The sequence below is a fragment of the Mauremys reevesii genome, linkage group 1, assembly GCF_016161935.1.
Source record: "Mauremys reevesii isolate NIE-2019 linkage group 1, ASM1616193v1, whole genome shotgun sequence".
NCBI lineage: Eukaryota > Metazoa > Chordata > Testudines > Geoemydidae > Mauremys > Mauremys reevesii.
Window position 1 is genome coordinate 22516149 of NC_052623.1, and position 13845 is coordinate 22529993.

Sequence of the window (13845 nt, forward strand, 5' to 3'; positions counted from 1 at the left end):
TGCCCAGAGCTGCATAGGGCTGTGATTACTGGGTCTTGTGACTTTGCAATGGGAATAAGGGGGGAGGTTGTAGCTAGCTAAATGGGGAGGCTGTCGCTCTGTGTGGCTTTGCAGAAAGTGGCAGAAGAGGGCACCGGAGGGATTTGTTGGGGAAAGTTTACTGGCACCAAGACTCATCCCTGGACTGGAACTCTGCCCAGGACTCCTGAACTCATTGCTTCAGACTGTGGTACCACTGGGCCTGTGGGGCCGTGTGTTGAATGCAACCCTGTTTTACCGCTCCCTCCGTATTTCCCCTTGTTGTTTCATTGTACTCTTCTGTGTGTGTGCGCATGCACCGTGTGCATGTTCACACTGGCAGGTTTGAAACAGGCGCCCCTGGGGTGGAAGGGACTTTCCCTGCTGTGTTCCTGCGTGCGCCTTCTCTTGGCCAGAGCTGCCTGCAGAGCAGACTCCACCTTGGCCAGCAGGGCGCTAAAGTTACAGGAGTAAGGACCACGGAGCCCAGAGACAGACAGATGACCTGCCATAAGACCACTGGACTATAGCTGAGTTGGACTCTCTAGCCCACCTCTTCCAGGGTAGCAAAGTGTGACCTGGCCAGAGGGCCAAGCTGGGGTAAGAGAGACCAGCAATGGAGCAGCAATGGAGCAACATTGGCAGGGCCACCCTAGGGGCAGACAGTTGCTACACCTCATCGAGGCACAAAGAGTTGCTCCTGTGGTGAGTGAGCCCCTTTATAGAGGACAACAGCACAATGTGAAGGATCCAATCCTGCTTCCAGTGAAGACAGCAGCAGTTATATCACTAACCACAGCACCTGCAAAGTTAGGGCCTAGCACTGGTCATTTAACCAAAGTTTTACTAATCAAATTGGCTACCAGCATTAACGGGGTCAGTAAATAAATATGTGGTTAGATTTAGTGGGTGGCTACCATCCCTTTCTGTTCTGCTTGGAACATTCAGATTATATTTAAAAATAAGAATTTGTCACCCGTACAAACCCTCTCTGTGGAAGTGCCCTGAATTTACACAGATCTTGCAAACACAGTTTATGTAATGTTGCCTGCCCAAAAGAACTTAGGAAATGTTAACTTAAAGCTTGCATGGTTTTTAAAAGACTCCCCCACACCCTTTCAGTCTGCTATAGTCTGCTGCCTGGTTAAGCTGTTCCATTTTATGCATCATAGATAGAAAATAAAACTCCTTGTTTTTCTGATAATTGATACCTCTCCATTTAGATCCTTCAGGGACATTGGTTTTCTGAAACCTAACTGCACTTCTAGGAGGCAGGAGATACCTGGATTCAACTCTTCCTAGCCAATGGGCTTCCCAGTAATCTATGACCCATCATGTTTTATAATTAATTTCAATGGGGTAGACACATGAATATATATATATGACAGCCTCTGAGTGTCAAATTAATTTGTTGTGATCAGTGTTATTCCAGAATGAAACAAATGAATTCCTTATACCAGAAAGTGGTGCCTCCCCAAAGAATGAATAAATAATGAACAATCCTGGCCATAATCTGACAGTGTAAGTGATCAGTTCTGTGAGACAGCCGCCTGTTATTTATATTCAATAGCTGTACTGCGCAGGTGATTAAAACACTGGTGTTCACTCATCATTTCCATTATATCTTGTAAGTCAATGTAACTCTGCATTAGTTTCATTTGAACGTCACTTTGTATTCTGCATGACAAGTTTTGCAACCACCACCCACACCCTTGTATTTTATTTATAGGTATTTTGATCTTCCCATTTATCAGTCCAACAGAGACTTAGCAGGTTTAGGTGATTGTTTATTTATCATTTGTACTATAGAAGCACCTAGAGGCCTTAACTAAGATCCGAATCCTATTGTGTTAGATGTTGTACATATACATAGCGAAAGACAGTCCCTGCTGCAAAGGTCTTACCACCTAAATAGACAAAACTGAGAAACAGTGAAAGGAAGTATTATGATCCCCACTTGAGGCACAGAGTAACTTGCCCAGGTAGGAACTTTGTAACAGGGTTGAGAACTGAACCCAGCTCTCCTGAGTCCCACTTTAGGGTCTCAACTCTAAGACCATCCTTCTTCTCAAAGGATCCTTCTCTCAGCAGATGGACTCACAAAAAGTATGTTAAGTACTTCAGAGCTCCTCCTCCCCAGTATTGTCTGGTACACTGTGAAGATAAAACAAACTACTATTGCTGAGTGTGTGGTTTCCAAAGAAACGAGGTATGAAACACTCTAGTGTGGCCATCTCATCCACTTATATTTAGCTAGCACTGACAAATCTGACTTTCATAGCTGTCTAGGGGACTGGATGGTACAAGGCATTAACATGGTACAGAGCCTTACAGCTCTTGGTTATGGGGTCTTATCTAGGTAAGGCCAGCAGTCCCCTCAGGTTACCACCATTGTTGGTTAAATGGGTGGGTGCCTTCAGCACAATTCTGACTGGAATTGTGCCATACACCTTTGCTGACAGTCTCAGGGGAGAGGCCTTTCATGATTATTTACATTTTAAGGTATTTGGGTTAAGGACTGTCTTTGCATTATGCTTGTGTACAGCGCCGAGCACGATAGGGCCCCTATCCCAATTCAAAGTGTTTCCAAACCGTAAATAATGGAGAGAGAGCGAGCATGCATGCCTGGTCCCATGGAAGTCAACTGGAATTTTCCCGCCTTCAGTGGGCCAGGATTTTTCCCATAGAGTCCAAGGATTGCAGAGGCATGGAGAGTGAAGTACTCCATTTGTACAGCCTGGCATTTGTACAGTTGGAAGCACACTGACAGAGCACAAGGAGGAACAAGATGACCTAACCGCCCAATCCTGCAACCTACTGAGCATTTCCTGTGAGATGCTGAACATCAGGAGATATGGAGGACTTGAGAGAGTTTAGAAACAGGATTGGGCCCAACTCTAAAGACTTTAATTTTGACTTCCTATTTGCTCAGCCAAAATTCCATTCAAGTCAGTGTTATTTTTGCCTGAATAAGGACTGACACTGAAGAAAGGCTTCTGGATTTGTCCCATTCACTACAAACCTTATAAAAATATTGCTCCTCTTTTCGTCAGTTTATAGACTGACCCAAGAGAAAGTAGCAAAACTACTCATATTTCCCCCTTTTCTGATCAGAGGCATTTGTTAATTCTAACCCTATCACCAGAAAATGAGAAACATTACAGTTAAATAGCATTATTTCATTTTAAACAGTAACACACTTTAATAACCCTCCTCCCCCGAAATAAAGGAATTAACACTCACTTTTTAATTTACCTTTTTGAAGTCTCTAGGAATAATCCATCAAATACTCCTTGAAGAATGCAATTTTAACCTGGACATGTGCTAAGCTCAGTCTACCTGTTGAAAGATGTACACAGAAAAAGAAATTGGTCATTTACAAAAAAAAAATTTAATTCTATACAAACCAAGAATTAGAAATAGCTATTTATGAGCCAACTGAGTCATATAATACCAGTCTCCTTTGCTAACACAACTTCTTGGTATGAATGTTGCTGCTGGGATTACACTAGATTGAATGTGTTTGTTAAAAAGTAAATAATGATTTTTTTTTCTTATAGTCAGCCTAATCAAACCTTTTTAATTCAATTCCATTCACTGAGTTAGATCTCTATTTACCCACTAATTAATTCCACTCCTTCCTTACTGGTTACACTCATTTCATCTTTGTAAATTTTGTCTCCCCTGGAGCTCTCTTTGCTGGTAACAGGGTGCCCCAAACCAAGTGCAATATTCCAAGTATGTGGCACCAGATCATTATACAGACAAGCTTTCACATCCCTTCTCTGTGACAAAATGCCGCTGATTATACAGACCAAAACTGCACTGGCCTTTTTATGTTGCCGTATCACACTGCAAACTTATTTCAAACTTAGTGTCCATGACTCTCTAACTGTCAAAGGTGCAGAGGACACACCGGAATGGTTCCCCTACTCCCTCCTGCACTCTCCTCCAGTTTACATATCCTGAGTTCTCTTTCGACATTTCTCCTGCCCAGGCTATCCCTGCCTTTTGTTGGTTGGGTGCATTTAGCATTACTTCTCCCACAATCCGATACATTTTTCATGTATTATTATCCTTTGTTTGCATCCCTTCAGACGGTTTTTAATCAACATCATTGCAGGGTCCCTATCTAAGGCAATCTGAATTAATCTTGAGACCTCCTCTATCTTTGGTGCTCATTTCAGAACGAGCCAAAACAAAAGTAGAAGAGGCCATTAGTCACAGGAATGCCCCACTGAGCAATCTTGATGATAAAAGGAGCTGCGATCAAACTGAGCTCTCTCCTTTGTCAGGAGCAGAGTATCTAATGTATTTATATGAGGTCCATCACCATAGCATCTGAAAGCCTCTATATTTTTAATGTGTTGATCCTCACAATACCCATCTGTGAAAAGAAAATGTTATTATCCCCATTGTACAGATGTGGAAGTGAGGTGCTTGTAGCCTGGTGGGCCAGCTTACCTCTATTATATTCACTGCTTTGTATTATATTCTGCTTTATTATAGTTAACAGTAATGCAAGGGACCTACAGACCTGCATCCTGTAAGACACTGGCTTCATCAGTTAGCATAATGCTTGAGGCCTAGGAACTTCAGCCTAGATAAATTTAGGTAACCCATAAGTTTTGGGGAACTGGAAGTAGAGTGTGGGTGGGAATTTTGTCCATAATGACATCAGCCAACCACAGAAACATAAACTAACACCAGCTTCTGGAAGGTTTTGGACAGAACATCCGACCATAAGGGTGCCATGGCAACACTGACATATATGATAATGGGGTGAAATCATAAATATACTAACCCGTCGGAGGACACCTCAACATTGGTAAGGGGAGGAAATACAGATAAGGAAGAGGCGAGAAACTCCTGCTGAATAAGCATTAGACATAGGTAACATGAGTGTAACATATTAAAAAAGTGGCATCCCATCCTGTGGACAGGAGAGAGAGAGAGAGAGATGTAGCCCTCGGGAGGGGCCAGAATGATGGCCACAGGTGAAAATGAGGAAGATAATGGCTAACACTTCACATTGTGCATTGTATGGAGAGAGTTTTGTATCTAAGAGAGGATTCTCAGAAGCCAGCAAGTAGAGAGGGGAGCTGCCTAAGCTAGCCAGTAGGAAATGCTAAGGTCAGAGGCAAGATTTGGACACCCGTGGATCTAGGTCCTAACTCTCATTGATATGGACTAGGGAGGCACCTATCTCTGCTTGCAATTCTCAGTCATGAGCCCTCTCCTGGATTTAGGCACCTATGCCTGGTTAGCCCTTCCTCTGGAAAACCAGAGCAACATCCCCCAACCCAGGATAGCAAATAGCTCAGTGGTCAGGATGCTCAGCTGGGAGGTAGGAGACTCATTTTTAAATCCTCACTTTGCCTGATTTAGAGCAGGGATTTGAACCCAGGACTCCCACTTTATAGGAGTGTGCTGTAACTACAGGGCTATTGGCTATTCTGGAGTGGGTCTTTCGCAGCCTCTCCTGTTGGAGCTGTTCTACTCTGTATAAATTAAATATTCACTGGGCTGCAGAGAGAAAAAGTGAAAGATTGACTCTGGTCTCGGCACTGACTTGGGAGAGCTGGGTTCCCAAACCCTGTTCCAAATCAAGCACAATGGGGATTCAGGTCTCCCAAATCCCAGAGGAGTGGGCACCTATGGGGATTTAGATACATGCAGCAAGTGAAGGGTCCTATGAAGCGTGTAAGTGGTGCTTAAATGCTTTCATGAATCTAGCCTTGAGGAACTTGCCCAACATCACACAGGACATTTGTGGCAGCACGTAGACTTGAACCTGGGTCTTGTAAGTCCTAAGATAGTGTTCTAACCACTGGGCCGTGCTACCTCTCTCCATCAGCCAGCAGTGTGTAAAAGTTCACACTTACACCAATCAGGAACACTTCCTGTCCATGGTGACAGCATCATGTTGTGCTGATACTATGAGAGAAGAAGTATTTGAGTCCCCCCAAAGGTATGGATCATCCTGTCCATATGCAGGATAACCCTAGAAATCATGGAGTGAGTGTGGCCCCTAACAGTGACTACAGAAAAAGGTCATTTCAGGTAATGGGCAAAGGGCTGAGCATTAAATTTCTAGAGCAATCTTTTTATGTTTGGGTTGTTTTCTTGCAGAAATGTTAACTGAAGCTTCTTAATCAGCTCTGAAATATTCTTAGAAACTCCAAGATCACATGCAGCTTAATAAGAACCAGCAGGGAAAAAAAACAAACCATGCAAGCCAAAAAAAGAACCAGCCATTTCAAGCAGCATCAACTATGACAGAAAAAGAAATCATGGGTTAAGAGAGAGAACAACAGAGCATGGAGAGAATTAAAAAGAGCAGTGCCTGAATACTATTAGAGGGTGTTTGCAGAACCCAATTTCACAAATGATTTTTTTTAAACACACACCACAATTAATCTGAATTGTAGTAGCTTCTGCCCTCTTCAATAACACACTAAGCACTGAAAGACATATAGGACACCACGCTTACGAACAATATCACCATCCAAATGGGGAAATGATTATGCATGTCTTTCCTCTAGACTTGCAAATGAGGCCTAGCTAGAGCTGAACTCTTTGAATCACTAAAAATAAGCATAAGAAACTTCATCTAAATCCATCACTGCTGCAATTTAATACTGCATAGAACTTCGGTATAACATAATTAGCAAACGTATTGCAATAATTTATTTGGGGTTTAAAAAGCCTGAACAATCAGGACCTTACAGCAAAATGGGAAAATGGGAAGCTATGAGCCAGACACATTCTTCTGGCTCATATTAATTCAGTTATTTTACCTTTGGTGCACATTCATCTACCCATACAATGTGAATGCTCGATAGACAAGGCTGTTGAATATTGAACCTTTGGCTCAATTTGAAACATGAAGGCTGATGCATAGCTGCAATAATACTTCCATTTGCATTATTATGATTAACATCCCTCTGAATAGGCAGCATCCAGCAATATTAATTACAGAAACAGTGAGATTCAAATTGTCATAAATCATTATACAGCATACGATAAGCTCCCCAAAACCTTATCGAAAACTAATTTTGCATGACTTTTGAAGTTGTTCCCCTATGAATTTCTACCTCATTTTCATGAGGCTTTCTAACTAGTGGCTGTTGACAAGACGGTAATAATACTTTGAACCTGATTAACACATTCTATGCAGTGAAGAAAGCTTTTACAAGGATGGATGAATTTAACAGAGTGATCCTGCATTGAAGACTTATTTTGCAACAGGTACCCAGTTATGTCCGATTGTAGAGCAGGAAGAATGGCCTGTGGTTAAGGAAGTGGACTGGGACTCAGGGCTAGTCTACACTTACCAGCCGGGTCGACGCGGTGAGTTCGACTTCTCGGAGTTCGAACTATCGCGTCTAATCTGGACGTGATAGTTCGAACTCCGGAAGCGCCGCGGTCGACTCCGGTACTCCACCACTGCAAAAGGCGGTGGCGGAGTCGACCTTGGAGCCGCGGACTTCGATTCTGTGGCGTCTGGACGGGTGAGTAGTTCGAACTAGGGTACTTCGAATTCAGCTACGTTATTCACGTAGCTGAATTTGGGTACCCTAGTTCGACCCCGCTTCTTAGTGTGGACCAGCCCTCAGGCAATCTGGTTTCAATGCAATGCTCTGCCTCAGACTTCCTCTGTTACTCTGGGCATGTCACTTAACATCTTTATGCCTCAGTGGGTCATCTCACCACAGAGATGGTTTCCATCAGGTCACAAGTGAAGCATATTGGAAAGGGGTGTTTGCAGAGTGAACCTCTCACTATGGAGTGCTACACGCTGTTGCCATGGGACTTCAAACACATGTATTTCCAATTAATCAGGTGTACCAAATTAACTGGAAATTTAAAAATAGGGGGAAACTTGATTTAATATTTCTTCACTAAAGGGACACATCCTATCACCTTTACACACACACACACACACACACACACACACACACCTTACTGAGCAAGATAGAGCTATCCCTAAATAGTCCTTACTGTTCCTCAACTTCAAAACATCTAATCCATTGCACATATTCACTGGTTATGCAGGGCCGCCCGGGGGCGGGGACGACAAGTGGGGCAATTTGTCCCAGGCCCAGGGGTGGTCCAGGTCTTCGGTGGCAGGGGGCCCCTTCAGTCGCTCCGGGTCTTCGGTGGCAGGGTACCCTTCAGTGCTGCCGAAGACGCTGAGCGACTGAAGGGCCCCCCACCGCCGAAGACCCAGACCGCCACCAGGTGAGTACAAGCGCCGCAGCTCCCCCGCTTTGCCCCAGGTCCCCTGAATCCTCTGGCCGGCCCTGTGGTTGCGTCAGGAATCAGGGCCTGCAGCAGAGTCAGTCTCTGGGCAACCTAAGGAGCACACCTGGCCTACACCCCAATATTGGGCAGGTGGCGTGAAATGACTAAAAATCAATCAGCATTTCTCTAATCACCATTTGTTTTACAAATATTCTTAGCAAGGCTGGTAATTGTCATTGATTAATCAAAACAAGCAACCTTGACATTTGGCACATTGGCTGTCGTTTGTAACAGATGTATTATGCCATGATTTATTTTGACTTACTGCATTGTACCCTGCAGAGCATCCAAAAATATAAATGGTTTCATTATCAGTGTTTTGAAAACAGCGTGTCCTGCGTCAGGGATCACACCAAAGGGAGGATAATTCCTTGCCAGCTCTGCTCTTTAATCCAGACTGGGTTTAACAAAATATTTCCAAAAGCACCATCTATTCAAGCTGTGACTGAGGGTCGCTAGATAGTACAGAGCAAGTCACTGCTAGACTTCCATGTTTCTATTAACACAAAGTGGGTATCATCCAGTTGGATGCCCTAAGTTTACAGGAATGTCTAGTTCAGGGGTGGGCAAACTTTTTGACCCAAGGGCCATATCTGGGTGGGGAAATTGCATGCAGGGCCATGAATGTAAGGCTGGGGCAGGGGGTTGGGGTGCAGGAGGGAGTGCAGGGTGCAAGAGGGGGCTCAGGGCAGGGGTGCAAGGAGGAGTGCAGGAGGGGGCTCAATGCAGGGGGTTGGGGTGCAGGAAGGGTGTGGCAAGAGGTTAGGGTGCAAGCTCCGGCCCAGCATCACTTACCTGGAGTGGCTCCGGGGTGGCAGCGGCATGCACCGGGGCCAGGGCAGGCTCCCCGTTCATGACCATTGGGAGCTGCGGGGGGAGGTACCTACAGACGAGGGCAGCGCGTGGAGCCCTATGCCCCCCGCCCTCTCCCCAGAGCCACAGGGAGGTGGTACCAGCCACTTCCGGGAGTGGGCGGGGCCCTCAGCACAACAGGGCTGGCAATCCTGCAGGCCGGATCCAAAGCCCTGATGGGCCGGATCCAGCCCACGGGCCGTAGTTTGTCCACCCCTGGTCTAGTTCCTAATGGAAAGGTGTCCACTTCACAAAAACAATCACCACAATTGGCAGGAATCAGCACTCCTCAGCAGCTAGAGAGGCCAAGGATTTGGAGACGGATCCATTTTCACATGTCTACAAGAGGTCTCCTCACCATAAGCAAAGGCTGAGACACACTGGAGATAGGGGGCTACACTCCTACTGCTTGCCAGACCACACCCATCTTGTGCATAAGAAGAGGATTTCAGGACAAATGTTTCAGGCGTAGGCACCTAAAGTAGAAGTGGCCTGATTTTCACAACTGCTGAGCAGCCAACCGATCTTGCTGACTTCTGTGACAGCTGCTGGTCCTCAGCACTTTTGAGAATCAGGCCACTTCTACACAGGGCCTAAATATGGATTTAGGAAACAAACTTTAGGCCCCCCCAAGTATGAATATTTTGGGCTCAGTCCTTAGGCCTGTTGAGCCAGCACTAAAGTTCATGCTGTTCAGCAAAGCATTTCAGCACATGGTTAACTCCCCCCCACCCCAGCAAAATCATTAGGCCCCTCCTTACCTTAAAGCATGTGCTAAAGTCCTATTGAAGTCAATGACACACAAGCACATGCCTTAAATTAACTATGTATTTAAAGTGCTTTGCTGGATAGATATGGACTGATGAACTGGGGGGGCTTGTTCACATAGCTGAATTATTTTTTTTATAATAATAAATAATTGCTGTTGTTTTAGGTGAGGGGTTGGCAACCTTTCAGAAGTGCTGTGCCAAGTCTTCATTTATTCATTTCAATTTAAGTTGTCGCGTGCCGGTAATACATTTTAACATTTTAGAAGGTCTCTTTCTATAAGTCTATAATGTATAATTAAACTATTGTTGTACGTAAAATAAATAAGGTTTTCAACATGTTTAAGAAACTTCATTTAAAAATAAATTAAAATGCAGAGCCCTCTGGACCAGCAGCCAGGACCTTGGCATTGTGAATGCCACTGAAAATCAGCTCGGGTGCCACATTCAGCACATATGCCATAGGTTGCCTACCCCTGTTTTAGGTTATTTCTGTGCTGTAAGTGATTCTGTAAGTGTGTGGGCTCACCCCTGCAGGTCTCTTCCAGGAATTCTCTCTACCAGCCTTGGGACACCCTCTGCAGGCCAGTATCCCTCTGCTGCTTGGCCCCCTGTGACCCTCCCAGACCCAGTGCCCCATTATCTTGGGTACTACCCACAGGCAGTAACCCCTCACTCTCAGGGTCTCCCCTCCCCTGGGAACCCCACCCACTATCTCCACCTTGCCTCAGTATAAGGCTACTGCCAGTCATTGTCTAGCCCCCACGCCCTGGGGCAGACTGCTGTATCAGCTTACTCATTACCAGCAAGGGTGGGTTTGGACCTGCTGCCTTGGCCTACCCCTGGGCTGCCCTCTGCAACCCCCAGTACACCTTGGTCTTCTGCTAGGATGCAGCCTGGGGCTTTGCAGGCTAGAGCTCCCAGGCTCCTCTACCTTTCCACAGCCCTGCTCCACTCAGGTGCCCTGTCCCTAGCTCCCTGCAGCCAGACTTACTTCCCTCTACAGCTAAAGAGAGACTGCTGAGCTCCTGGCTCCCAGCCTCTTATATAGGGCCAGCTGAGGCCTGATTAGGGCGTGGTCCCAGCTGTAGCTACTTCCCCAATCAGCCCAGATTTCCCCTACTCTAGCATTTGCCAAGAGCTGTTTTAAGCCCTGCAGGGCCAGAGCGGGTGACCACCCCACTACAAATTCCCATAGATCAGCTGTGTAATGTGACTGCTAAACTGAGCACGGCAAGGAGTAGTGACAACATGTACAGGCCCAGGCTGCAAAGCATTCCCTAGATTTAGGGCTTCTCCCAGTAAAAACACTCATTATATTGTCCCCCTGTGGAAGAAGGGAAAGACATGGCTGATAAATTCAGAGATCACAGCTACGCTCCAAGTAGGAGCAAGTTAGAGCTGAGGAGATTCTCTCAAGGTACCGTAAAGTCAAAGAACCTCTTTCCTTAAGTCAGCATATTCCTTTGCAATGAATGGATTCTGTTCACTGTCACAGGCCACTTCAGCTATGCACATTCTGCCTTTTAAATCCATCCAACACACTACAGAGAAATACTTACTGGCTTTAGCCTAACCTTTTTCTGCCACAAACTGACAGTCACTTTGCCATCAGCAAAACAAATGTATCATCATCACCACCACCACCACCACCATCATGATCCGCACAATCAATGCTTCTTGAAATAGCTAAGGAGGATAGGATAGTGCTTTGATAACTATCAGGAGGTCCTTTGCAACCCAGCTGTAACAGGCTGACAGGGATTGCCTGAAAAACCCCACTGATAGATGCTGATTGTGCTGGGAAAGGTTGTGCAGGGTGGGGTTTTGTGGACTTGCTCCCCTACCTGAGGGCTCTTTATCACAGCTGGACAGAAGGGAGAGTAGAATGGTTCATGAAAGAGAGGGGATCTAGTCTGTGAGCTGAGCAGTTCTGAGGGAGGAACCCTAGAAGCAGACAACCCTGCAGAACTTTTCTTTACGGTATCTTATCTTAGTTGTATTTTTGGCTGTTTGTTTTTATCACATGAAAGGGGTAAGAGTTGAGTTTGGACTTTAAACAGTGTGTTTGTAGAGCAGGCTGGGAAAGACACCTGCTTACATGAATGTACCCATTAAGAATTAAATCATTTTTCTCACCGTACAATAACCTCATATGAAAAACTGAACTTCTGGAAACTGGATGCAGGGAATCCTGCTGACCATCCCCTGCCTCCCAAAAGGCACCAGCTGTGTAACATGCTTCTGCTAGTGGTTACTACATCACAGTTTGATGTCCTTCAGAGCATTGTTCCCCTTCTGCCCCAGGAGTTCTAAGGGACAGGTACACATCATCCTCCCCACACATCACAAATAACTGCAAGACAAATGGATACATTATGCAAAACGTTTGGATGCAAAGATCCATATTTATACATAATGGGTCGGATTCTCATTTACATACGGTCCCCTTGACACCACTTTGTTAGGCTAAGTTATATTTGCATACACAGCCAGAGCAGTACAAAGGGACCTCATTCAGGCCCTATATTCTAAAACATAGCCACACTTTCTCCTGCTAGCTAGGTTCCTACTGTCACCATGACAATCCTCAGGCTAAGCAGTGCTCCATTAATGACACCATTCAGGACTGGCTAGTAAGTGATGCTGTTCAGAGACATGAGAAAACTTGTCTCTGAACTCAGAATTCAGAGAGTACCTTCTATAGCATGACCAGCCCCTGCCAACTAAACTTAGAGACTACACTAGGTTGCCACTGGCCTAAGTGGGCACAAGTGCAATCAAATCAATGGAGTTGCTATGGCTGCTCCCTGAGTCTAGATCTTGAAATCAGGTTCCCGAAGTGATTCAACCAAAAATGTATCCTTTTCAATGGTTTCTCTCTTTAATTGTAGTTGGTCATATTCTTGCATACTTTAAAATTAACATACCAATCTGATCAAGGCTTGCTAAGCAGTTTAGAAAGCCTGCTTTGCAGCACATATAAAACCTCTCTTTAGGGCTTACTGCAAAATTTGCTTTGAAGCTCTCATAATCCATATCACCAAGTTCAAGCATTCAAATATGTCTTTTCTGCAGTGTGTGTCTCCAAAATAAATATTTTCCTGGCCTATTTTGAAAAAAAAAATCTCTTTTTGGCTCCTGGATCAATAACCAGCTATTGCTTTGTGTGTGTGGGGGGGGGGGGGGGGAACCACTTTACTAAAAGGTTCATCTCCTAACTGAAAAATATTTTCTTTTCATTAATACTTTACACCAAAAATATCTTGTTAAGAAAATCTAACTTGTTGCGGTGCCTAGAAATTCTCCATGATATGGAAGGAACATGCACTCTACTGTGGAACAGATGTTGTTATAATTGTTATTTTGATTTTTTTTTCCTGTAATGTTTCAGGTCTTTTACACACGCTCCCCCAACAATAAAGCATAAGTTTTCTTTAGCTAAAGGCGTTTTCTTTAGCTAAGGGCATTAAACGGAGGTAATAATAATTTGCATTTATCCAATGCTGATATTTTATTCAAAGGTCTTAAAATGCTTTCTAAAGAAGGATAATCGCCATCCCCAGTTTTTTGCAGTTAGGGAAACCGAAACACAGAGGAGCTTACAGGAGGACAGCAAGTGAGTGGCAGAGTCAGGAATAGAGCCTAGGATTGAAATCCTCACCCCAGTGAAGTCAATGGGAATTTTGCCATTTGCTTCATTGGGGTCAGGATTTCATGCTAGGCTTCTTGACTCCAACCTACCTCTTCTAATCACTGTGTTTCATGTCCCAATGTATGGAATAAACTGTTCAGAATTATAGATCAACCATGCACATTTTTATTTCTCTTCTGTCACAATTAAGTTTATCGTCTTGAATACATTTTGGAGATACTGGAGTGGGTGCATTCAACAGATGTG

At 44.7% G+C, this 13845-nt stretch overlaps 1 protein-coding gene across 23 annotated transcripts in view; it reads right to left on the reverse strand.

The window, feature by feature from the left end:
- TENM4 (teneurin transmembrane protein 4) overlaps positions 1–13845 on the reverse strand; it is a 766066-nt gene that overhangs the window by 511503 nt on the left and 240718 nt on the right. For 14 of the 23 annotated variants that reach the window (XM_039490391.1, XM_039490320.1, XM_039490303.1 and 11 more), the window contains one exon: positions 3274–3357. The gene's annotated coding sequence lies outside the window, so the exon portion shown is untranslated. Of the gene's footprint in view, positions 1–3261; positions 3358–10473; positions 10529–10740; positions 10938–13845 lie in introns of those variants that run through there. The other 9 variants (XM_039490356.1, XM_039490255.1, XM_039490372.1 and 6 more) reach the window with 7 other exon arrangements.